This window comes from Drosophila melanogaster, chromosome X (genome assembly GCF_000001215.4).
Source record: "Drosophila melanogaster chromosome X".
Taxonomy (NCBI): domain Eukaryota; kingdom Metazoa; phylum Arthropoda; class Insecta; order Diptera; family Drosophilidae; genus Drosophila; species Drosophila melanogaster.
Genome location: NC_004354.4, coordinates 1,599,751 through 1,623,279, shown reverse-complemented (window position 1 = coordinate 1,623,279; position 23,529 = coordinate 1,599,751). Strand labels below are relative to the sequence as shown.

At 49.2% G+C, this 23,529-nt stretch overlaps 2 protein-coding genes across 19 annotated transcripts in view; one reads left to right on the top strand and one right to left on the bottom strand.

Annotated features, from left to right (window-relative positions):
• Mur2B (Mucin related 2B) overlaps window positions 1–23,529 on the top strand; it is a 145,235-nt gene that overhangs the window by 45,509 nt on the left and 76,197 nt on the right. For 2 of the 3 annotated variants that reach the window (NM_001201595.2, NM_130571.3), the window contains exons 1-2: window positions 5,125–5,248; window positions 18,492–18,544. The gene's annotated coding sequence lies outside the window, so the exon portion shown is untranslated. Of the gene's footprint in view, window positions 1–5,124; window positions 5,249–18,491; window positions 18,545–23,529 lie in introns of those variants that run through there. The other variant, NM_001297860.1, reaches the window with a different exon arrangement.
• br (broad) overlaps window positions 1–23,529 on the bottom strand; it is an 89,738-nt gene that overhangs the window by 41,590 nt on the left and 24,619 nt on the right. For 7 of the 16 annotated variants that reach the window (NM_001201596.3, NM_166894.4, NM_166893.3 and 4 more), the window contains exon 1: window positions 10,477–10,939. The exons of 1 other annotated variant lie outside the window; for it this stretch is intronic. The gene's annotated coding sequence lies outside the window, so the exon portion shown is untranslated. Of the gene's footprint in view, window positions 1–291; window positions 973–9,334; window positions 9,624–10,476; window positions 10,973–12,593; window positions 12,769–13,798; window positions 14,412–18,332; window positions 18,355–23,529 lie in introns of those variants that run through there. 8 more of the 16 variants (NM_001272205.1, NM_001258533.1, NM_001144672.3 and 5 more) reach the window with 8 other exon arrangements.

The following is a 23,529-nucleotide window of genomic DNA, read 5'->3' as shown; positions in this document are numbered from 1 at the left end:
ATCGCGATAAGCGAGGCAGCGACCGCGTCAGGGGCAGCAGAGCTTTCGCTCGACATTGAAAGTGAAAACTATTAGATAAGTCCGCCGGGTATGCACTGCACTTTTTTATTCGCCAACGCTGATACGTACATACATATGATGTGTCCGCACAAAAATAGCACCCCTCGTCGCGATATCGTCATCTTATTACTGACCACTTATTATTACCCACTGTCCATTAGACTTGTTCAACTCGGACTCCCATCGGATTCCCATTCCCACTGATACTCCAATTGCAAGGAGGAGGCTCACCTTTCTCCAGCTGGCGATCTGATTGGAACCCGACGCCCGGCTCTGATTAGACCCGCTTCTGGGGCATTTGTAGCGCTTTTTGTTTCGCTTATGCTCTCCTTTCGATTCGCTAACTTTGAATTACTGGATCTGCGAATTTCGGGTGAACTATTATGCTGGCGTATACGCAATTTTTCGTATACGTAATATTTGGTTTTTTGCACTTAACAAAATAGGAAAAAATAGCGGAACTCGCACACAAGGCACACACACACACACGGACGCGGCGAGGATGAACCGTTATCCAGCTGGAAAGCTGGACTACTGGACTACTGGAGAGCTGGATGTTCTGGAGGAGAAGCGAACCTCAGAACTTAGAACCGAACTAATTCGAAAAGCGAGCGATTTGGGGGAGCGACCGACCGAACGAACCGAACCGATGACTAAACTAAACTATTTGGTATGGACGATATCATCATGGCCTGAGCCAAGCTCGGTGATCCCGAGCGGGAGGAAGGGGGCTGCGAGCCAGGATCATCCGCGGCCGGATGTGCGGATATCTGGGGATGTCTCGGATGTCTATCCTATAGATCGGTAGGATATGGCGGATATGGCGGATGTGTCCGTGTCCGTTCTCCGATTTCCGTTCTCCGTGTGTTTTGTGTTTGTTGCGTTTGATGATTGCAAGCGTAGAAACTCAACTGAATTCGCACTAAAGAAGAAGAGAGTGCCGTGCCAGTCTCAGTCGCTGCCTCAGCCTCGGTCGCCGCCTCTGCCGACGTCGACCGAAACAAAAAGCGCATTAGGCAGCCGAAAAAAGTCAGCACACACCAACACACACAGGCGAAACTATTCCCCAAAAATTTTGGCAATCCGCACTCGTGTGCGTCCCTTGCCGTCTGCATGCGGGAGAGAGAGGGATAGAGCTACAGAGAGAGCGATCGCGCGCACGCTCCGTTGTCGTTGTTCACAGGATTGGACAAGGACAGCAATAGCGCCAGGCTTGTCTGCAGGACGGTGCGAAAGAGAACGAGGCTGAACGACTGAGGAGATCGCAACTCAAGGCGTATTAGAATGTAGAATTCCCAGACGCAGCACACACACACACACAAACGCGCGCGCATAGCGAAAAAGCATTTTTTGCACAAAAAGTCCAGCGCCGAATTTTTTATATTCTCGATCTCTGTTCTGCTGCGCTCTCTCCGTCTCTGTCTCTCGCCCGCCTTTATACTAGAGTCGGATTTTTGTGCATAGAACAAAACAAACGCGTCGCAGTCGCAGCGCTGCTGCCGGCTGACTAATAACTAACTAGAAATTGTGAAGAAAGAGTGTAAGAGAGTCTCCCCTCGCCACCTACCAACCGCCACTCACCCGCACACACACACACACTGAAGCAACCGCTTGAAGGTGGGCGCAAAGAGGGGGAAACCCCCTCAATAGATCATCATTTCAGTAGATCTTTCAGCTACTAAAAAAGAAGACATAAGAAATAGCCCATGCATATAATATTTTCTCCCGTTTTCGTTTTTTATTTATGGCAAAGATCGTTCGTTGTGTGAGTGAGCCCGTAGTGCTTACGAACTTTCAAGGCTAAATACTACATTTTCAAATTTTGTTTGCCGCATTTCGCTAGCCAGCTCTCTCGTTCTCACTCGCACACACTCACAGTCGCCTTCAAAATAGTTCTAGAAAAAGTCGAATTCGTTGCAGTCGTTTTTTCGGCTCGCCCCAAAACTGAGTGTGTGTGTGTTTGTTTGAATAAAAGCAATTATTTGGCTGACTGCGCTGTAGCTTATAAAAAGCCAAAAGAGCAGCGGCGAACGCGATTAGATAGAGCAGCCCAGTATAGTAGTTTGTTCAGTTGGAAACTAAATTGTACATATAATGCGAATGGCGAAAATAGAAGTGTAGAAGTACATACATACATATGTATGTGTGCGTGTGTAGGTTGCCCGATCGGATCAGATTGGTGTGCCATATCTGCTGCACCACCCTCGCAAACTTGTTTGCCGCCCCTCGCGGTCCCTCCCCCCCAACCATGGTCTTTTGCTGTGCTTTGCCTTGTCTTGCCTTGCTTTCTCTTTCTATTGTGTTTGTCCGAAACTTTGCTTTGTTTCTCCTCTGCCATCGCCTTTGTGCTCCATTCGCTGTCTCTAAGTATGCCAATTGTGTGTGGTTCTATTTTCAAGGTTGTCCGCGTTAGTTATGCACATACCCATGCATACACATACATACTCGTACACACATACACGCACACGTCATTTTCAACTTCCCTTTTCACCATCCACCTTCTCCCTTTCAGTGCGATAGGGACGAGGCGTATCAAGTTGGTCTACGACAGCTTACAAAGCATTCGACAAGGTCAGTCCACATCCACTTTCCCACCTCTGCCACGATTTCCCTTCCACTTGTTGCCGACTAGACGCAGACGCCGTGGCGCCCACATCACATTTCTACATGGCGTATCGCACACACTGCGAATGCCCCCTCGCAACTTTGCCCCCCTTTTCAAGCACCGAGTGCCGGCCAAATGTAAAATCTAACGGCCAACACAGACACACACGAAGAGTGGTGAAAGCGAAAGTTCTGTGCAAAAACTAGCACTAGCGGAGAGAGAAAGAGAGTGGGCGGTGGCAAGGAGAGCATTACAACCAGTTCAAATTGCAGAGTGCATCTGTGTGCGCGTGTGTGTGTCTGTGTGCGGCTAGACAAATGCTAGACACCAAAGGCGAGAGGGACCACCAACAGTCACCCACCAAACCAAATCCATCCGCCACTACACAACGGGGCATTTCATTTACATTACCATTTGCACTGCCGCACACTCAAACACACACACGTACATCGGTACCTATTCCAGTGGCCCTGTGGGGCATCTGATTAACGGGTGTTAATTCGCCTATTACGCTAATTGTAAGCACTTAACGGTTGGAGGAGGGACACATGGAACGAGCAGAGCACCCAGAGGAGGTGCTAGAGCGAAATAGCACGCGCAGAGGGAAGGAGAGATAGCCATTCAAAACAAAACCAAAGCCCAATTCTTCAACTCGTAAACTGAGTCCAAGTTCAAGGTCTCGCGTCGAATTCAATCGCCTCTGCCGGCGTCGCTGCCTAGCTAGTTGCGCCTAATGTGGAGAGTGAGATCGACAGAGAGCAGACGTTAGCCAGAGCGAGAGAGCGTTAGAAAGCTTGCCATTTCTGCGATGGTGTTGGAGCGTGAGCGCGACAAACACTCTCAAACAGTTCTCGCTCTTCGCCTTTTCCCATCCGCCCGCTTATCCTTCCAAAAGGAAGAGGATCGTACCAGACAGCGAAGAAGAAGAGCCATCACCCCGCACCCCTCTTTCCTGTCTGGAACTATTTTGTTGCTAAGAATATAACCTCACCACTTTTGTCTCGCTTCGGGTTCTCCTCCTTCCCCCCGCCAATATCTTTTGATGACTGCTTTTCCTTTGTTTTGTTTTGTTTTGGCTCTGCTAGACACCATACCCCCCCCCCCCCACTTCATCCATCCCTGAAGCGTTGCGAATATTCCCGCTGACAAAGTTGATTTCTATTGTTAGTGCGCTGCGACTGCGCCGTCAGCTTCGTCGCTCTTCGTCGTTCTTCGCTCTCTTTCGCTTAGTTGTTTTGCATTTTTGCTAATTTGACCTTCACCTTAACCTAGTCATCGTGTGTCGGACATTCGGTCGTTTACCCCGCGCGAATTCGCAAATTTGCCAGCAAAAGTCGAAAAGCTTCAAATCCATACGAAATCGCGAGAGAGTGGGAGAGTGGGAGAGCACGAACGTGAGTGGGCTGTGTGTTAGTTGATGGGTGGAGAGGGGCTCTGCAATAGTGCTAGACAGTGAGCAGTGCAGCCTCCGCACACCTCCTCACCCCCTCCCAATTTGCATATATGCGGACTTACAGTTTCGGTCGCGCAGAGCACTCATCTCTCTCACTCAACTATATCTATTCTCCGCTAGTTTCTATTTGAGCGCTTTTGCTGGTGCTCTCTCTCTAGTAGAAAAACGGGAAAAGACATTACGGTCGGTCGATAGTTTCGGCTCAACGATACCCGGTGCTGAACAGTTGCTCACTATTTATTGGCCCTCTTATTAGGGTTTTCTATATTAGTTGTAAATGTATTGAATAAAAATGTTCAAAAAGGCGACATGACTGCGCCCAGAATCGATGCGTAATATGCTATGACGTTACATGCTGCTAGCTACAGACCAATGTGCCAGCATGCCCCTCTATCGTGCAGGGTACGTGAACTAGCCATGTAAGTTTTGAAGCACTTCTCTTGAGTCAAATCAAATGGAAAGACCGCGAGTGGAATTGCGAATAGTTTTGCGCTAGATCGCGCGTACATTTTCCAACGTTGCTTAGTTTCGTTTAGTTCGCAGATCGGATTGGTTCCTATCCCTCCACGGATTTGGAGTTGTTTCTATTTTTTGTTGGGTGCTATTTACTTGTGTTTTCGGTGTCTCTTCCCAGCAAAAGAGGAAGTAAGTGAAGTGAGTGATCGTGGTGTTGTGCGCGTTGATTTTTGCCCCTGTCATTGAGGTCTTTGAACTTGGCAAGCGTTCCACCCGCCGCCCCTCCTCCTCCGCTCATCGTCCGCGCAGTGCGTTCCGTTTCGTTTTGGGATTCGTGCAACTCCAAAGTGTGACGGCGATTGCGGCCATTATCGCGAGCTTTTCGCTTCGCCCGGTAACCGATAAGTGTTGCGTTGTGCCCTCTCCGCCGCCTGCAGTAAACGCTCGACACAACCAAACCCCTCCCCCGCCCAGCGCCGTCGAAGGGGGCCAGGGCAATCAGTTATTGGCCCGCCGCCGCTCTAATGAACGTTGAACTGCAAATTGCAAAGTCGTACGAAAATAACAAACAAACGCGAAATGCGAATCGCTCTCTCTAGCGGAACATCCGCGTCGCTCGCAGCAAGTGCGTTCACCCCTGGATGTGGATGTGGGCCGCCTATCGGGAGATCACTGTAAGTATTTCGAAGGAGAAAAGGAAGAGAGGGAGGCTAAGTAAACTGCGCCATTTCTGCTGTGTTCCCAAATACATACAATTTGCATTCTGACCACCCATCAATCTATCCCGCTCTCGCTTGCCAAAAAAGAAACATGGGAATGGCGAATGTTGAGTTGGCAGAATTACTGCAACGTAACTGCTTTTGTTATACCGTTTTATCGAATAGGAATAGGTTCTAAGTTGCCAGCGCAGCAAATAAAATTCGCGAAAACTGAAATGTGAAGTTCAATGTAAAAGGAAGCAGCCGAGTGGGAAAAGTAAATAAGTGGAAGCACAGAAGCCTATCGAAGGCGATGAAGAAGAAAAAAAGAAGAAGAGCGAATGCAAAGCGAAAGTCAGCTGCACTCCCCTTTCTTCTGCCGCCCCTCGTCTCCACACAATTTAATTCGCATTACATGGGGATTTAGCATGTTTGCCTCTTGCTTTTGCTTTTAGCTCGACTGCCTTCCAGTTCCAGTCCCATTCCAATTCCCGTTTCCATTCGCATCGCACATATTGATATGGAGATGCGTTTACATAGGCGTTCGTGTGTACGATTGTGCACATGTGTATGTGCGTGGCCAGCTCATTAATTTTATAGACCATTTTGCGCAATGTGGCACACATACACTCGCGATCAATTGACACACATACATGCACACAAACGCACGCTGCAATGTATTAGCATTTCTCATCAAAAAGCTGCTCTCTGCCGACGTCGCCGTCGCTGTCGACATCGCCGCCGAGGTTAAGAAACTTTTGGGGTTTAATAACATTGCACAAGGTTATTAGATAAAAAATGTGCTCGCCGCAACCACGAGAGAGAGAGCTAGGGCTCCCCCCTCTCGTTCAACCGTTCTCCCAATCACCCGTTCTCCCGCTCTCTTCCCCTTCCTGTTACCATATCGCCATTCGCAATCCCCTTCCAGTACCCTACTCTCTGTTCGGCTGGAATCGTATCTGATCGGATCGCCTCGTGTGTGCGAATTTCCAACGGGAAGAAGAAGCGTGGGGGCTGAAAAGGGGTGCCACAGGGGGCATTATTTTTAGGCCCTGCATACACACATCACACACACACACATTTTTGTGTTTCCCAAGTTTTGTGTATTTTTCGGGACTGGCAAATTTCTTGGCCGTTGATCTTTGCCGTTCTTGCTGCTTCTTCCTTCTGTGGATACCGAATGTCAATGCATTGTTGGTTGCGAATGTGTGTGTGCTCGAGTGCGTGTGTTTGTGGGGGTACAATGCGCATCTGGCTTACCAAGTGTACACATTTATTTTTTGTGCCCATTATTCGCAGCGCTGTTTTACCCGACTCTTCTTTTTTTTCACTATGCGAACAGTCTGCAGTCTGCAGTCTGCAAAGGGGTGATCAATGTCCAGAGGAGAGGGATAGCCATGGGGTTAGGTCGCTTACCATCACAGTCACGGCCATTGTCACTGTTTATCACATTTACCGTTAAGCACCCGGTCTCGGGTTACCCGTTGCTTGCATAGCCCGAAAAAAGAAAAGTCCCATCTACAACGGTTTAGGGTTTATAAGATATAAGACGACCCTCGATGTCTCGCCTGTGTCTCCCAAGTCCCCCGTCCAACTTCAAATGAAAGCTGAGAACCTCTTCGCTTGAAAAAGTACACAGTAGAAGAACAAGAAGCACAAGTGAAAAACACAAAACTGTCAACGAAAGTGCAGGAAATAAACGAAAAAATTAACCAGCGATCCGACCGTTGGCAGTGCATCGAAGAAGAAGCCCAACCCATTCCCATACACATGACCATACCCCTACCCATTTCCAATCCCATTCCCCGTGACGTCCTAGTACCCCACAACTATGAACATGACACTCATGACCAACTGACTGACTGAGCAAGCCGAGCAGGAAGAAGCAGCAGGGAAAGCGCAGAGCAGAAGAAAGGGGAGTTGCAGTGCTAAGTGCAGAAGAAAACAAAGTGAAGAATTGTGCACTCCGAACGAGAATTGCTCTGGGATAAGGAAATGTATTGTTCAAAAGTAATTAAATGACGTATGTACTTTTAGGACTAAAAATCCTACTCATAAAATAGTAAGAAATGATTTCTTCAAGATGCTTTAAAAATTACTCCAAATTTGAGATTAAGTATTTTCAAAATCTTTGGCGTACTTGTCTTCCATCTTCAATTGGCTGTCTCCTGTGCCGGGGCAGAAATAGAAACATCGCGAATGAAGCAGAGGCAGGTCGCAGAAGAAAGGAGAATTGAGAATTGAGCGCGGAGAATCGAGAACGGAGAACGAAGAACGCGAGGGTGACAGAGACAGAGGCAGAGGCAAAAGGGGAAAACTGGAGAAGAGTTATCTCCTAGCCTTTGTGCCTGTCCCATTTGTTTGTCTATCCGGCTTTTGGCCTTGGAGTAACCGTTTCCGAGAACTTGGGAACTCGCCTATATGTATGTCCATGTGTCTATATGTCTATAGCGATAACTATGCACTTTGTATGTCCCTGTCCTCGTCTGTTGGCTCTTCGCATTCGCGTTTGTGTCTGATGTTTTCTGTGTTTATTTTGCAACTCCTCGACTCACCGCTCGCAATTTGCGGCGGCCTTGAATGACACGATCATTACGCTGATCGTGCTCATCATGATCATCATCGTGATCCCTATTTGTTACTGCGACGGATGCATTTGTGGCTGCTGTTGCACCCAAACAAGTGCTCCGTTGCTAGAACATGAGTCATGTGAGTGTGAGTGGAGAGCTGGCAACTGAAACTCTGGGGAGCTGCTGCTGCTCGTCTGCGTGCTTTGTCCACTTGTGGCGATGCGGCTCTCAATTGGCCGCAGTTTCCAGTTGATTCCAGTTGATTGGGCTTCAAGGCTAACGGAAGTGCTACTGGTTGCTAGTCTGTTGTGCAGTTTCTCTAACTGCCCGCTTCTGTCTCTGAGCCTCTGATTACCACTAGCCCCAAGTGGGTCGCCCAGGCCGTTACCCCGGTTCGGATGTCCTTTTACTGTTGCTCCACTCATAAGCTTCCTGGAACTCAAGCTGGCACTGGAGTGGGCACTTGTGCCCTTGCCGCACTGCATTTGCAGCATTTACAATCTGTGGCAGCAACAATTGCAGTGCGGCAACAACAAGTTATGCGCCGACAACCTTGAATGTCGGCCAGTCGCACACAGATGGCTAGCACGCACACGCAGACATCCTAATACACAGACACTGACACAGGCACAGGCACAGACACAGTACGCAGACAGCGTCTAGTCGGGGCCACCACTTTGGCGAGTCTCCTCCATCTCCATCTCCTCCGTCTCCTCTGTCTCCGCCGCCTCTGTTTTCCTAGCATCCAGCTATCCGACAGCCACCAGCCACCACATTCGCATCCCGAGCTTCACAGCACGTCCCACGTGTGTTCCCCACACCCCCAGCCCCTCCTGGCTCTGACTGTGGCTCTGGCTGTGGCGTAGTCTGGCTGCGTCTCTAGTTTCTGTCGTTTTATGCTTTTTTCGCTCTTCCTTTTTGCTAGGCACGCTTCGTTGGCTGCCTGCAATTTTCATTCAGTTTTTCTCTCGTCGCGCGACTTTCCCACCCCGCCCCCACCGCTTCTTTTCCTCCTCTTCCTCGCGTTGCAGGAATGCAGAAAAATGTGTTAGTGGAGTAGTTGCCATTACGTCACCTTGCTGTGACTGTGCCTGTGCCCATGTCCGTGTGAGTGCGCCAGTGTGCGAGTGTATGGGTGCCGGTCTTTGTGGCTTGCAGATGGGGAATGGGAATGGCTGATGATGGTTGTGGATGGGGATAGAAATGGGGACGGCGGAGTGTTGTTGTCGTTTGAGTGACTCGTCTGGGTCTCGGTCTGGGTCTGGGTCGCCCTAACAACTGGGAGAACAAAAAGAAGAAGCTGGCGTTACCACCTTTCCTACAGATCGGTGGGTGGAGCAGGAGAAGCAGCAGGAGTAGTGGGGACCCTGTCACCAAACCGCTTGACTGCGTGCCTGTCTGGCCATTTGAGTCTCGCTGTTGGCCCAGTTCCAGAAGCAAACCCATTGAAAGCAAAAGTTTCAGAAACACCACCGCTCCTCACGTGACTTACCTGCCGTAGAGCTAATCCTGAGATTGATTCCTGAGACCGATTGCGATCGAAATAGAATCAGCAAAAGCCTGAGTGGGTTGCTAAAAGGATACTATGTATATAACGAGAAACATCAACAGAAAAAAAAATATAAACGCAACGAAAACAAAATTGGCGTGGAAGCAAGCTGCTTGCGGATGTGCAGATATACAGATATGCGGATATGCGGATGCCGATATTATGTGAACTTGCGAATTCAGCGCGACTTGCACTTTGCGCGAGCGATTTACGGTACTCAGTTTGCAGTTTGCAATTCGCAATTGGCGATGAGCTGCCACACGACGTTTGCTCAGTGCGACGCTGAACAGCAAACTGCAGTTCCGCCGTTTCGGGCTGGCTTTCGATCGTTCCCGAACCCTGCCCAACCGGCCTTCGTGTTCGGCCGAGTGCAGATCCTCAGCTGCCTTCGCCTTGGCCGTGAGCTTCACGAAGCCTCAGTCTGACTGACAGACTGCAGCCGAAAAAGCGAGGAGTGGCGGGTAGCGGACAAGTGGGGAAGTGGGGAAGTGGGGAAGTGTGGAAGTGTAGAAGTGGAACAATGCAGCGCAGAGTCCAGGGGTGGAGAAGCTGAAACGGGGCTGAAAGAGGCGACTGAGGCTACTGTGCTGCCCTGCTTCCTGCAGTGCATCTGTATCTGTAACAGTATATGTGTCTGTATCTGTATATGTATATGTAGCTGCATCTGTATCTGTATCTGTATCCGTACACTCTGTGCGTCTTTGTGTGCCTTTGTATGCAGATGCACCGAAATTTTTGGACAGTTCGAAGGGAGGGGTCTAGGCCCGGTCCGTCCGCTTTTGTGACTCTTCATCAAAGTGCTAATGAGGAGAGCCGAGCCCAAAGGCAGAGAGGGAGAGAGCAGGCAGCTGCATCGGATGACTCAAATGTCCTTCTTATGGATCGGGCCACGAATCCGAATCAAATTTCAGTGTGTATCTGTACCTGCAACCGTGTGTGAGAATATGGATGTGTGTGTGTGTGTATGTCGATATAGATCTGGATGCTAGGCTCCCTCTGCCCCTAGATCAAGGAGCTTCCAGCACGTTCGGTTTGCCCTACAAAGCAAAGCGGATGGGGTCGGATGGGATGTAGGAAACCCTTACCTGGATGGTGCGGTTGTAGTTGCGCTCAGTAGGTGCATCCTTGCTCATGGCGGCGCTTCATTGGGTCGACTACTTGGGGATGCACACTGATTATTCACTTGAACTTTTGGGGCTTTGGGTTTTTGGGGTTGGCTTTCGCTTTTTCCGCTCCTGATTCTGCGATTCAGTGATTTAGCTATTCTTGGATTCTTAGATTCTTTTGATTCAAAACGCGCGCGAATCGCGCACTAGATGGTTTGCGTCCTTTGGTCTTTGCTTGGGTGCACTTGACAAAAAACACAAAAAAATAGAACAGAGGGAATTGTCCAGTCCTCGTGTGTGTGTTGGATACTGCTGTGGTGCGTTGGTGCGGTGGTGCGAGGGTAGGCGTGGGGTGGGCACTAATGCTATTCAATTCGGGCTCAAACTTAGAAATGGAAATTGAAATTGTGCGTTTAGGCTGAACTAACTTTAGTAACTGAACCGATCGAATTAAAAAGCTCAACTGAGTTCCGAAAAAATGCAGTTAAATGTGTTGGGCTTGTGCCGCTGCCCTCTGCCAGTGTGCGTGTGTATTGGTGTGTGCGCGAGTGTGTGCGTCTGCCCAATTGAATCAGAGAATTCGCTGTGCACCAGTGTTTGTGATATATATGTGTGTGTGTGTATATACTTATGCCGCCTGTATGTTTCATTCGCTTTTTTCGCTTCTTGCTTTTTACTTTTTACTTTTTGCCTTATTTGCTCGCTTTTTTGTTATATACTTCTCGTGTGCGATTGTGTGTTTCCTTCGCTTTTTTGGAGTGCAGCGACGTCGACGGCGGCGGCAGCGGCAGCAGTGCGATCTGCGATCTGCGATCTGCGTTCTGCGATCAACTCGATCCGATCGCTGCAGTTTACAGCGCTGCCTGCAGCGCAGTCGCCAAAAAAACGAGCAAATTTTCTGCGCATGCGACGGCGGCGAAGCCGAGCAAGCGAAAATTGCGTTTTTTTCGGGGGTTCCATGTGTGTGGTTGTGGTTTTTTTATTATTTTTTTTTCTGCTGTCCGTATATTCTGTTGTGTTTTCTGGTATTGCCCATTTAGAAGTTTTGTTTATTCATTGTCAGGCCGACAAAATTGGGGGAAATGAAATGCAAAGTCGTCGGCGAGCGAACGAATCAACGAGCGCCGCCCACACACCGATGCAATTACAAACGCGAATGTTTGGGGCAGATCCGCAGATCGGCAGCGGCAAATTGTAAATAGAGTGATATGGAGCGAGAGGGGTAAGGGGAATGGGAACGGGTAGGGGAATATGCAACTTTCCCCCTATGTAACTCCAAAGATACAGAAAGCGGTACATACGCACACAAAGTCGGCGGCGATCGGAGCGTTTTTTTTTTTAGGCAGAATATCGTCGTGCGTCTTCGGCTCGGAATTGCCCGATTTCACGACCCGCCTGTACCCCCTTCCCACCATACCCCCACAGAGGGTTCCAATTGAAAGTGTAGCCCACATTTCGAGCCCCATCCCAAACGCAAACCCAAATCCAAAGTCGGCCTGTTTTTAGGGCCTTCCCCTGCCTTCCCTCCCTTGCGTCACCCTTTGGAATTGCATTTTCTGCTGATGTTGGTGAAGAGTTGTTTAATATTTTGGTTACCATTACCATTACCATTACCGCATTTTATTACATGGCTCCCCTGTTTGCCATAACCCAGATTCCCATTTCCCTGCTCCCCCGCCCCACCTCCTGGCACGCACAAAGACTTAAGACCGAAGACTGCAGAGCGAAGATTTGCTGGCCCTGAGGAGAAACTGAGCGACTGAGTCTGAGAAACTTGTTGCCACTTGCATCTTGTTTGCCAGTTTTTTTTTTTGTCCGAATTTAATTGTTTTTGCAGCGTTTTTATTTTACTGCTGCATCCCCTTGTTGTTGTCGCCGATATTTTTATGAGCTGTTTTTGGTTTTTTTATTTTTTAGATTCATGCGTGGCGATTTTGGTTTTTTAATTCTGCTGGTCTCGCACTCACGTTAGCATTTTTCAAGAATTGTCTTGAGTGTTGTTTTGTTAAGGTTTCCCTGTCTGCAGTGACCTCTTGCCGATTCATAAACGTATAAATGTATCTACACGTACCATATACACAACATTACCTACGTACCCATAATGCCTTTATTGCTGCGTCTCGTTCGGTTTATGGTTGTTTCAAGATCATCGCAAATGTCACCGAGTCACAGATTAGCCAGAAAGAGGCGAGTCGCGCGGGCAGGGACCACTGTAGTCGCTCTAAGCTCCGCTCCTTTGTTGGGTCTCCGGTTTCGGGTTGGGTGCTTTGCAATTACAACCGGCATTAACCTCTAGGCGGCGCAAACGGAGTCGCAGGCAGCCAACAACCTCGACAACAACCTGACGGCGTAGACGCCGACGTCGAAGGCAGAAGGCAGAAAACAGCGACTGCGAAGGCGAAATGATCACATTGAACTTGTCGATGTCGTTTGTTCTAATTGAAACTGCAGTGGGTTAGTCACCCGCAGTCACTCGCTCCCGCTCACGCACTGGCCATCTCCATCCGCCGACGTCGATCTCTCTTCGCCTGCATATCGGGCGTATACGTAATACGCGAGGAGGTCAACGACGGAACCGCCAGCGATATAGATGGGGCGCGAGCGAGAGAGAGAGTGAGAATTAGAGACTGCCCTCGCCAGCCGTGAAACACCAGTGTTTACACGAGAAGCGCTTTGATCAAGTTCAACGCCCGCGATCCAGTCGATCCAGTGCCATTTCGGAATACAAAATACAAAATACGAATGCGAATGCGAATACGAATACGAATCCGAAATGACTGGGGAATGTGCGATCAGAGCGCGGAGGAAGTGCAGCAAATCTAAATAATGGGTTTGGGAAAGATCCCGTATCTGGCACACGAAGATAGTCAAGTGCACGAGGTCGTAAACAATATCGGCATACAATATTTTCCTAGCTTCCTCTTCGTGAAAATTACAAATACCATAGGATACCATTGGCAATGCCAACTATATGATGTATCGTACAAGTTTGCCATCGATTGGAATATATATACATATATGAAAACTCGAGGTGTTTTTAAATGCTTAGCATTGAATTCAGCGTACAAATATTTGGTTATCTACGTATATATATTATATATGTACCAGAAAATGGGATATACCGCGAAACACTGGTTTCGAATATGATTTGGAAGGGAAGCACATTGGTGGTGGAATTGATCAATACATAAACAAAGACCCTTTGATGGAAAAATCCAACCTGCATCCGTACTTTCAGATTAAGCAGCAGTACATGTACTGCCACAATAAATACCGAATCCACTAAAATGAGCACACTTACATGTCTGAATTTTCGGCTGAGTCAGGTGCATGGGATCCCCTAGAGCTGCTCTGGATTCCGGTGGGTGATCCGACTCTGGCTGAGATCCTGGAACTCCGCACGCCACACACTCTCACTTTTACTGGGACAGTTTGTCAGGGTTTTTGTTGCGGTTGCTCGCTACTCTATCGGTTGGTTCAGATTGCATTTGATAGTATTTTGATTCGTCCCCGGATCGACTGGTTTATCACTTGATTTTTGGGTGTTCCTATTTTCTTGACTGGCCTTCACCTCGATTAGATTCTAGATTTGATTTATTGCACAACTTGTCATCTCTGCGGTACACCAAACAAAAAGAAAACAATCAACAATCGGCGCGGTGGAAACGGTGGAAATGCCTAAAATCCCGAGATGCTGTCCTTGCCGCATTAACAATCACTTGCAAAAAAAAACAAACTACACGACAGAACAATACACACGCACTCAGTTATCTTTGAGCTGTGCTGAGTTTGTGTCTTGGCATCCGATTAGAGTCGAGCTGAGCTGGGACGTCAGTTGGGTTTCAGTTTCAGTTTCAATTTCCGTTTCCGCTGGTGGCTGATTTGGGTTTTGGTTCGCGTCGCAACACGCGCACGTAACGAGCAACAAACAGCAACTAACGTTATTTTTAAAACCCAACTCGATTCAAGTCCAAGTCGCAATCGCAACGGCCAGGGCCGCTGGCAGCGACGCCGGCTGCGGCAGAGCGGCAGCAGGACCGGCAGCGCCAGTAGCGGCAGGACCTGGCAAGGAGCAGCCGAAGCGCCGCCGAAGCCAGCCGAAGGACTCCCGAAGTCGCCGCAATACGAAGGCAGCGACGCCCGCCGACGGAGCTTTGTTTTGGTGCCCAAGCTGATGCTGCTGGAGCTGCGCGACCGTGGAATAGAAAGTTTAGCACACAATTGAAGTCATTACAAGCGCGCTGACACACACACAAACGCACTCACGCACACAGAAGCGATTGGCAGGGCAAGGATAACGGATTACGGATTACTGATTACTGATGACGGATACCAAATAGGTAGCGCCGAATGCTGTGCTACGTTTCGCTGACCATCCGCCGCCTGCACTCGCTCGCTCCGCACTGCCAACTGGATGCTGCACTGGACGCGGTCCACTGGCCACTTGCCCCTGGCCCCTGTCCGCCATCCGCCATCTGGCATCCCCCCTCGCCACTCATCCAGATGCTCTGCCGCAGCGCTGCCATAAAAATCACCCGCCAAACAACGTACTAAACACTCATTACTCATTTCGCTGACTTCCCGCCCACCCCCTTCCGACACAACAACAACTATTCGCTCACACACACGCACATACACACACACAGCGACAGACACACACACACACGAAGCAGGACGAAGTTTGCTCTTTTTTTCTGCGTGTGGCGTTAAAAAAAAGGATGCGACTGCGACGCCGACGGAGGCTGTGGCAGCGGCAGCGACGCCAGGCAAAAAGGAAAATCAGAAACAAAACAAAAATGCGAAAAACGAACGAAAATGCTAAAACCAAAGCGGCAGCGCAGCAGAGCAGCTGAAACAAAAAAAAAAAAAAAAAAAAAGAAAAAGAAAAAAGAAGTGGAAAACGGCAGCAGCGAAAAAGGAAATCGGGAAGAGGAGGATAAGAACCAGCAGCGGCAGGAAAAAAGAGTCAGCGTGTGTGTGTGTGTGTGTGCGGCGGTGGAAAAAATCTATCCGCAACCAACCCCACTGCATGCTGCGTCCACCCCCCGCCAACCCGGCAAACCGCCTACCGCCCGCCACCCCCCGCACACGAACACAACAGAGCAAAGCACCGCACACACACAAACAACCCCCGTGCGATGCCGGCAGCAGTGGGAAATTTAAAAAACGCGTTTACACGACGACACGAGAGCGGAGCGCGCGCAAAAAAACGCCAACGAAACAGGACGAGGCGAAAAGCGAAAAATAAAAAATACTAAAAGTTGTAAAGCACGAAAATAAAAAGGACTCACACACACACGTTCATAATGGAGAACTACGAGCTACTACGCCCACCGCCCACCGACTTCGAAAGGGGAAAGCGACGCACGAAAATAACCAAGCGAATAAAAAAGGATGGCCTGCGTGTGTGTGTGTGCGAGCTGAAGAGCGTGACTGTGCGTGTGTGAGGAGAGCCGGTTTTTAAATTTTAATTCGTTGTCTTTTTGCTCTGTCCCGCTTGGGCCTTTGCGTCGCTCCCCATCTCGCTCGCTCTAGCCCCAAAAAAGTATGCAACGCTTGCCCTCGGAACATGGTATATGCTGAATGGTTTTATTGAGGGGGGTGGGGGGTTGTGGGTAGCGATGCCGAGAGATAGAGAGCGGCAAGTATCCTTTTGCGTACCCCGATCTCGAGGATCCATTTACCTAGCGGCCTGGCGGCCTTCGGAGCCGGTGGATTCCCTTGACACGGAACATAAAAAACCAACTAAACTAACGAACGAAGGCGAAGGACGAAGGACTCGCGACTAGGCAGCCACGACGTCTTAACGGTTACTAACTGCCCAAGACGTTGGCGATTTCGGCTGAAACCGAATGGCTGGCTCGCAGCATCCTCCTTCTTCATTCAGTCTGGGCTTTGGCGTGATTCGGAGAAAAATAGAGAACGCAGCCGGTGAAAGTCAGTCGACGCAACGGCGACGCCAGCGCCTTGCCTTGGCTGCCGCAGGAGGTCAAAGTTGAGCAGGAGCACTTGAAGACTAGCCACCCGCCATCCTGTTGCTCGCAATGACCGCCCAGCCACTCAGCTCCCTCCCCCTCGTGGGTCATGGAAGGTGAGGAGTTGAGGAGGCGAGGTTAGCACTGCCAACTACGCACATACAAATGAGCGTAATAAAATCAAATGCTGATAGTGTGTAGTTGGACGCATTACCCCAAATCCTCCAAATCCGCCCTATGTACGTGTGCTGCTACTACTGCTACTACTACTACTTCTACCACTACTAGTACTAGCTCACCCACACAACAGCATCGCACCGATTCGAACACAAACACAAGGGCAAACACATACACATACACAAGCACAAGCACACACAGCGGGCAGTCAAAGCAGAAGAAGAAGAAGAGTCAGCAGCAAAGCAAATCTACTACACGCAATCTTCATTTTCAACGCCATCAAAGCCATTCCAATCATCATTATCGTCGCCATAATCATCAAGTAAAGTACCCACCAGTAGCGCCTCGACGCAGGACACCCGCCCCCGCCAGGACACCCCCGCCCCCGCCACGGCGCCCCAAGAAGTATGCTATGCTGGACGGGATTCTCTTCTCGCCAGTGCTCTTCGACGTCGGCATTGGGATGCCAACAAGTGCGCCCGAAGTATTATTTTTCCTCGCTCTCCATATTTTGGCTCCTTTTTCGGCCGAAGAGAGAGTCACTGTGCGTGCGTGTGTGTGTGTGTGTTGTAAGAAAGGGAGAAGAGGCGTAGAGGAGATGGGTGCAAAGAAGCTGGATAATGATGTGAATGTTGACGTCTTCGTTGTAGTTTCGCGTAGTTCCTTCTGAATGGGAGAAAGTAGGGTTGTGCCTCGAATCGGGTTAGAGAAAGGCAAAGGCAAAGGGAAAGCATCGCATCCTGGCAGCCGGCAACTGCGACAAATTACTTAAGCTGCATGTGGCGCGCGCGTCAGGCTGATACTTTCTGCACTCGAAATAAAACGCACAGGATAGGTCCAGGCTAACAAAACTGGCGAATAAATCTGTGATTTAGACACAACGCAACCAAAAGATGGTGTGATTTGCTCCATGATGCAACTATGATATTTCGTTTCGAAACTCGGGGGAACAGGGACTTTTATGTGATAATCCTTGCCATCGATAAGGCTCTCTAAGGATATTGCCTGAAGTGTAGCAATAGTTGCACATCTACTGGGAGCCTAGGAGCCTGGGGGCCTTTGTGTGCTGTCGCTATTTTTGCAGCTGCATTAAAATCTTAGAAGACGGATTCCCCGTTTAACGGCATGCAGCCAAGCACACATATGGAGCTTCTGTTGGCGGTCGTTGTTTGCTGCATATAATTTAGATTTTCGTGCCACTCACACGAGCCAACCAACAGACAAGAGGGGGGGGGGGGGGCGTTGGGCTGGTAGGTGCTTCGGGTGTTTTGGGCTCGTCTTCGTTTTGGGCCAAAGTTTCAGCATATTTGCTAGACTTGCTTTAAATAACGCGCACACATATGCAAATTATTTTTGAGTGTGTTGTGTGTGTGGGGGGGGGGGGGGGTAGCGGGTCGAGTGAGAGTTCGGTTCGCAGTAATTAGCCAATAGGAATAGCTGGAGCTCGTTCGCTGGTGTGAGTGTCCCGGCAGGGATGTGTGTGTGTGTTCATTTCTTCATGTGTTCATATGAGCCATCCCTCACATGCATGTTTGTCATTTTGGCTTTGCCTATCGGATTTGAGCTTACTACAAGACAACTGCGTGTTCTGCCCGCCCTTTGGTTATTTGCCCATTTGCCTGTGGCATTTGATCCCTGGCTCTCTGGCATCCAATTGTAGAATGTATGGTAAACGGTACTCACCTGCGATCGGAGTCTGCTAGAGCTGCAAAATAAAAGAGATGCAGTCGGTTAGTGGTCAATTGCTCAAGGTCAAGTTTACATAGGTGCTTAGAGTAGTACTAGAAGTCTGCTCACGTTTTGTAAACTAATCGATTTTTCTTGCATTCTACTCTATTTCAGATTATTCAATGCCCGCGGTGCACATCAAGCCCACAAGACATGTTCACGAACTGGTAAGTTGCGACCAATTATTAATTATGTGCGAGGCGCAAAAAGGATACCACATCCATGCATCTGCCTATGTATAATTGTCGAAGAGCCAAAGAGTAAGCTTCAAGTGTCAGAAGCGAGCCGAAATTGGTTGCTCCACCTACTTTTTGGAGCTATTGTTTTTTTTTTATTTTTCGCTCTGCTCTCGCCTCTTTTTGTTTTGTTTAATATATTACGCGTATGCGGTAGGGGAGGCGGGGTGGTGGGACTAGGGGTGGTGGCAAACACTAGACACCCCCAACACAAACACACACCCACACACACAACAGCCAGGCAGGCAGGCAGGCAAGAAAAATATTAACCAAACAGAGCGAGTGGAGCGCAGCAGTTAAAAATATTTAAAAATTTTCAAGTGGGCGATGGGGGAGGGGCGCGTGGCGGCGGAAGAGGGCATCCAAAAAGCATGCGTGTGACAGCAACGGGAAAGCGGGCGATGGGGGAGCGGCGAGAGGGGCAGCGGGCACCACCACTTTTGGTTAATTGCCAAAAACAACTACAAAGCGACAGCGCAAAAAACGGGAATGGCGAAGGGAAGGGGAAGGCAATGGAGGCGGCAGTGGAAAACCGAATGGGTAATACCCTCGAAGGGATCGGATCGTATCGGGGGTACACACACACTCGCACACACACATGGCAGGAGGAGTATGCAAAGAAAGTTGAGCTAACCCCCTGAACCCCCCAAAACCCCTTCCCTTCGCCACCCGCGAGCTGGAAAAAGTTGCGTTCGCTTTTGGTGGGGCTTATGTAAACTCGCTTCTTCTCGCTCCCACTTGCTCGCATATTAATATGTAACCATATAGAACATTTTCCAACTGCCTACGCGCGAATGTGTGTGTGTGTGTGTGTGTGTGCGGTGCTCCCTTTTTATTATTTCTCGCGTCGCAGCCAGAAAAAGGTACATAAATTGCAAATGTATTTGTGGAAAAGTGCGTTGTGGTGCGTGCAGATGAAGAGCACTCATACCCCAAACACACACCGCCACCCACCGCCTACCGCCCACTTTTGGCTGCGTCGCTGCCAAGCTTATTTTTTAATTTGTGCGTTCCCCCTACCCGACAACCCACCTCTGCCCTACTCACTCGTTGCCAAATAATTTTACATTGGACTCGCTGGCATTCGCTTCAAGCGTAATATCCTTTCTTTTTTTTGGGAGAGTATACGCTTTGCAGTTCTATCGATATCAACAAAGATCGTACCTTAAATCGTATTTCAACCCTACTTTGTATCTGACCGCCAGGGGATCACTGGATCATTAGGCATCTATGAAGAGGATATTCTTTTCATAGTATCTGATATTATTTAGTTATTCCCATCAATCTGTGCGATTTCAGGTACATTCAAGTTTTAGTAGTTTAAATGCCTTTGACTTTGGGTAGAGTATTTGAAGTGCGACTCCTTGATCGGTCTCCCCTTCCGCCTTTGATGGGTGTACTGTCCTAGCTACATACGTATATTCATGGTTGCTTTGAATCGGCTGTTTGTTTTAGCCTGCGCCGTTCCCGATCCCTATCCCATATCCCATATCCCATATCCCATGTCTCATATCCCTAACCCACATACAACTACATCCCCTTCGAGCACTTTCTTTTTCGAGAAAACTTTTTGCTTTCCTGCCGGATTGTGCGTGCCCCTTTGCTTCCCGCTGCCCCGCCGAGCCCCTCGACCCATCATCTTGGCTCCTTAGCATTCGCGCTAGTCTGTTAGTGACAGTCGACGGTCGCTGCATTTGTGAGCAGCGACGACGACGCGACGCGACGTCGAAGCGGGCAGCAGCCAATTTAATTTTTCATATGTATGTACACAAAGCGGGCCAAAAACAAAAAAACGGCAAAAGTTTTTCTAATTCGCATTTGTATTTAATTTAATGGAGCTCCCTGTCTCTCGTCCCGGCCCGCTTGCCACCCACTTTCGCTGCCATCCAGCATAAAATCCACCTCCTGCCATCACCCATCCTCCATCCCCCATACCCCAACCCCCAAAAAAGGCCCTCCCCCACCTGCTTCATTTGGTTCGCTGTTCGCCCTTTTTTAATGGGGTGCTTTATGACAAACTTTAAGCGCGCGCGACTCTAAACATTAAAAGTGTACATGGCCCATGTGAGTGTGTGTGCTTGGGGCTTAGGTGAGTGTGTGCCTTTGTGGCGAGAGGGGTGATGCGGTGTGTGGTGAGGTGGGGTGGGGTGGTCGTGAAGGGGATGCGCGTACTTCTAACACCGCCCACTAATGCCAACTGTGCCTAACTGGTGGAGCGACCTGCTCTCTCCGCCTAGTCTGTGTGTCTGTGTGGGCATGCTTGCGTGTGTGTGTGTGTGTGTGTTTGCGCATATGTAAAGTAAGGCCCCCCACCGCAAGCTCCCTCCCCCTCCAGTTCCACCTACGGCTCCACTCCATTTTCCATGCCATGCGTGTGCGTGTCTGCGGAGTAATTTTTTAACTAATTTTCTATACAAATTTTTAGCATGTCGTTCGGGCCCGCGCACACACTTTACATTCTTTTTGCACACATGAATATGTACGTATATGCCGTGCGGTGCGTGTGTGCGTGCACGTCCTTCTAGGCGTGCGTTGGTGTGTGTGCCGCCCGCTCATTCGTTCGTTGCAAACTGTGCGCAGTCTTAGTGCCCGCAGTGGAGCCAGGAGGGGGCTCCCAAACCCCAAACCCCAAACTCCAAACCCACGCTTGGCACCACATCGAAGGAGTCCCATCTGATTGAGATACAGCTGATGCGACCTTCAAATGGAATGACAATCACAATAGATCCGATCATCAGACTTTGATGTTCGGTTTTGTGGGTAATGATCGTAGTGGTAAGCGATCGACTGCAAGCCATGTCGTCCCTTCTATTCCGATTTGATAGAATGACAGTTGAATTGAGGCCTTGATGGAGACTGCGGAGACTGGGAGCAGGGTGAAGAAGTGCCCTTTTTTTTGGGGCCATTTTATGTGAAGTTATGGGGCGCTGGCAGTGATTCGCATTGTTTGTTAGGCAATGTCAGCTGCCAGCAGATAAAGCCGCCATATGTGTCTGTGTCCGTGGCGGTACTTTGGTGGGTTGGTGGGCAGTTGGACAGGGGGGCTGGGGGCGGGGCCCTGGCGACGCGTCGCTGTTAAATATTACATCAAAATAAAATTAACATTTCATTTGGCGGCCTTTTTTTAACGCTCTATCGATAAATTTCGCCATGGTGGTCGGTGGGATGGTGCGATTTTCGTCGTTCATTTTGTTGGTTCTTTTCTATTTTTAATAAAAAATCATTACATAGGCAAATATAAATATTGCCGGCCCAAACCGAACCCCCGCCGGATTGTATACATACTACATACATGTGCATGTGCAGAAATGCTGCGGTAAAAAAAGTCGGGCATTATGTAGAAAAAGCCAGTGACGCCAAATATTTTTTGCCATTATTCATGGGGCTTTCATTTTTCACAAAAATGCATTTTAATTGTCACATAAAATAATTTGAGGCATGGTGGTGGGACGGCGAGCTTCACCAGCCGGTCAGGTGGGGCGGTGGGGTCATCGGCTATTGCCATGTATATGTATCCAAGCACTCATACTCGCATATGCCGATTGCAGTCGATAGCGGCGTTTTATTAGGTATCTGTAATCTGAATTAGGGTTCACTTTTCGGTCAGTGCTGTTTCCTCGTCCAGCCCTCCTCCCTCCGTCCTTCCACCATACCACTCCCTCCCGCCCTCGGATGGCCAATAATGAACTCGGCACCAGTGGCCCTCACCATCCGACCAGTCTAACTGATAACCGAGTGGAAATCAAGCGCGCAAAGTGTCCGCAGCAAAAAGTTAATAATAAGTGGATGCAACATTTTTATAAATACATTTTATTTAGTGCAGCACGCCACGGTGATGGGGGATGAAGTGACATGCCAAAGTCCTCTGCAAACTCCCCCCCCTCCCCCTCGCGACGGGTAACTTTGCTTGTTTATGGAGTCTGGCATAATACTATATTTTAACCGATGAAGCAGAATGGAATGGGTTCTCCACGCATAGAAGGAACAAGTGCTGTTTTGAACAACATACGCGCTCGTAAAAAATAATACAACTACATCCGCAGACGCGCGCATTTACTACCTATTACAAAGCCCAGCGCGCAGAGCGGCTTCAGTTCCCAGATCCAAAAACCCCGCCGACGGACTAAAAGAAAGCTTCCAGAAGCTGCGCGTGGTGCCACGGACGGCGAGCGACAAAATCGCAATCCTTGAACACATACGCGCGATTCTAAAAAATTAATGTCGCTTTCGTAATTTGAACACACAGGAGCAGGCGCAGTCGGAACGCGCAGTTGTTAGGGAACGCGGATCTCCAGATCCGCAGGTCGAAGCGGTAAATACCCTAGGTCGTAAGTGGATTCTCAATACTAGAGGCTATAAAAAGAATGCATCAGCACCAATAAGCGTGCAGCAAAGTATGCAACACAAAACACACTCATCAGTCGTTTCAAATCGAGGGTTTTCAAACAACATTCGATGTATTTAAATGATAACTGAAGTAAAAAGTGCCCAGAGATTTTAAATGAAGTACATCTAATAGAATAAGGGTACAAGTAGCGCGTTCTTTCGCTGCAAATGGGAATGCGACAGAAGCAGAAGCAGACTCACTTAAAAATTCGAATGTTATAGAAAAGTGAGCGAAGCACGACGGCGAAAAAGAAATTGCGGGAAAAGCGAACGGTGAGGGAGTGGTGGGTGCGGGGGGTGGCACACACAAAGCGGAGCCGGAAAAAAACGAACTCAAATTACATAAAATGAAAAGTTCTCGTTACGCGGCGCATTTATTGTGCCCCCCCCCCCCCCTTCCCTACATCAGATTGCTCCTGTCGCGAATCCTGCTTCTAATGCTCATCTCTTTCTAACTCGGCAGCGCCGTCGGAGCTTTTGGGGGGTTCCCCACCGGCCCTCCCCCCTCACGAAGCTGCAGCCCGCCCCCA